We start from the raw sequence: 3,341 nt of genomic DNA on the forward strand, positions 1-3,341 counted from the left end.
CCCTACATTCCTTTTTCCTTCCTTAAAACTTCTTTTATCTTAAGACTACTTGTTGGGTTGAATTGTGATTTCCTCTCACAAACCCATACGCTTATGGATACTCCAAGTATTATGTCTTCTGATGGAAAAGATGTTAATATGATTGTCAAGCCATCAATCATGAAGGAAAAAGAGAAATCTCCGTTGCCTCCAACTTTGAAAAGGAAAATAAGGAATGTGAGGAAGCCAAGAGCTGTTCCTTCAAATTCTCAGAAGTTTTCTGATGCTCTTGAAGTATTGAAGGAGACGCGAAAGGAGATTCAACAGATTAAGGTTGTTGTGATCAAGACTCTTGAGATTCAGAAGGCCCTGGTCCGACATCAGTCAAGAAGGTTTATTGATATTAACTCCTATATTCATGAACCTTATGTCCTAATGGCTGTTGACGACAAGGAGTTCGGGGACGATAAAGAATTCTTCAAAGGTCTTAATGTCTAGTAAATCTTCTCATGGGAATTTTATTCTTGTGTTTTTAGGAAGAATAACTAGAGTTTGGAATAGCCATTATTGTGATTACATATAGCTATGTCCAACATTTTCATTTTCATCTTCATATTTTTAGGTTTATTTGCTTAAATTCTAAAAAGTTGTTTGGAAGATGATTTTTGCAATATTAATCTTTATAGTTTTATATATTGCAATTTGTTATGGGATATGTGTGTTTACGTCCGTGAACTATGATTTTCCCATACCTTGTCAAAAGTTAAGTCTTTCGTATGTCGATATGCATGAATTGATAAAAGAATGAATGAACTTTTGACATTACAAAAGTTTTAAGCCTATTATGTCATTATGCAAGTTTTGATGGAAGATAGGATGAACTTTTGTTTACGAGGATTATGTCTATTGTATGTCATTGTTCAAATAGTGATGGAAAATAGAATGAATCCTTGTCTATTCCGCAGTATTGATCTTCCCTGATCCATATTTTATGTATATAATGTGCGGCTCCGTAAGTTCTCTTATGTTGAGCATTTCCGATTAAATTGATCATGGGTTTTCTTGTGGTTAATTTAATTGAGTATTTTTTGTATTCAAATTCATATTCATATGTGATTTGTTATGTCCAAAGAAATCCTTTTTTCTTGTGAAAGTAAGGTCGCTCTTGTTGTTCTTTCGGGAATGATATTTTATGGGGGAGAGTTCTTAATTGAAATTGTGCTTAATTGCCAAATCTTTGTTGGGAATGCGGCTGTGGAATATTATAGGGGTTATCTTGTATCTTTATAAACTCCTTGATGAATGCATTTAGCTTCGGCTATATGATGGCATCTAAAAAGTTGATATGTGCTTTCTTTTGGTCATGAAATGTCTCTATGGAAATTTCATTAGGATCCCACTAGTTTTCGTACCTTTGCCAATTTTATTGACAAAAAGGCGGAGAATCAATGTGCAGTTCACGCTACAAATACATATGGTTTTCTGATCATTATGTAAGGGGGAGTGGTTTCCATGTGAGATGGAGTATTGACTAAGGGGGAGTGATACATATCACCATAGTATTGTTGTCGAAGTTGAGATACAATTGAACTTTGATGTTGTGTAATAATATTATGACACTGTATAACAATAATTGAGAATTCTTGTTTTCTCATTGTTATGACTACGGATTTTCAAAAACGGTGATACTAAACTTACAACCTTTGGGATCATTGGAGTACTTGGAAGTGACGAAGATTTCGAGTAATGTTGAAGAACCAAGAAGATGATGCATGTGGAAGAGAAGCTACAAAAGTTTATTTATCTATTATTGTATTCTATATGTATTGATAGTTTTGTCACTAAAATTGACAAAGGGGGAGATTGCTAGAGCACTGCTTGGTCGAACTCGCATGCGTTGCTATCTCAAGCATGTTTGTTAATGTTAGTGACCAAAACTATAAGTCTTGATTTCTAATCTACTTATAGATAAGTCTCGTACTAGGATAGAAAGTGTAGTTGAGCTCAAGACTCCATGGGGATCATTATACAAAGACGAAGAACTACTCAAGGAACTGGTGGAACTTCATCGACTAAAAGATATGTGGAGACTTGAACTTATCTATCACTCAAAAGTCTATCTACTTTATCTCCTATCTTGAGACAAAAGTTGTTTTGCTATATATACTTTGATTATGCACATTTGCTATTTCGAGCCGAGTTTATCTCGCTTATCTATTTCTCGAAATATGTGTTGGTAAGCTTTCCCTTTGGGCAAGTTCATCTTTACTAGTGAAGAAGTCATGTTAAGTTTTAATTACTTGAAAATTGCTTTGACGAGAAATAGTGTGTGACAACAACTACAAACGTCCTCTAAGAATGTTCTAATGATTGAAATGAGAGTTTAGATTATATAATCATGGTTGGATATAAGAATTTTGTGGTAACTCATACATGTATAAGTCCTTATTCCTTGAACCAAAGTATGCGTACTTTGCTGCTCAGGAAAACCGTGGATATAAAGTTCATGAATTGATTCGAGTGAATCAAATTGTTTTTGCTTCGATTGTGTCTTGTATACTTCTATAAGATCTAAGCAATTGAACAACTCTCTAACTAGTTCATTTGAGTCATTTGAACTAGTTATGGTAAAGAAGAATATGGTTGATATGAAAGTGCTCATATGTCTAACCATTTGGTTAATTATTGTTGAACCAACTAGATGTACATGTTTGGGTACAGTTACACAAACCTAAATAAAAGTGCTTTTCATTTGTGTGTAACAATCTAAGTTTCGATCTAACGGTTGAAATATATTAGCTTGAATCTAATTAAGTTTTCATCTAACGGTGCATATTGAATGCTTTGTTACTAAGCTAACATTGATTGTAAACCCTGATTTGAAAGACTATATAAGGGATAACTCTAGAAACTGGGAAACCTAACCCCCACACCTCCTGTGGGATACTAGTTGTATTATATAGAGTCGATTCTCCTTTAACCTTAGGTTTCTACCGAGACCCGGTAGGTTAACGACTTGAAGACTTTATTGGGATTGTTAAGCCAGACCGATACTACTTTTCTTATAGTTGTGTGATATGATTTTTCTGTTTCTATCATACTAAGTACAATCGTAAGATTGGCTTGAGATTGATTTCTCCGATAGGAAAGATATAAAAGAAGTCACAAACATCTTCGTCTCATCGTTTGTGATTCCACAATATCTAGTTTCGCCATCATACGATTTATATTATTGTGAGGTGATTGATAATATTGAGTTGTTCTTCGGGAATATAAGTCTGGTTTATCAATTGGTTCCTGTTGACCTTAATTTATCAAAAGACGGAACAAAAACTCGTAGGTATTTCTGTGGGAGACAGATT

The sequence above is a fragment of the Papaver somniferum genome, chromosome 1 (assembly GCF_003573695.1).
Source record: "Papaver somniferum cultivar HN1 chromosome 1, ASM357369v1, whole genome shotgun sequence".
Lineage (NCBI taxonomy): Eukaryota > Viridiplantae > Streptophyta > Magnoliopsida > Ranunculales > Papaveraceae > Papaver > Papaver somniferum.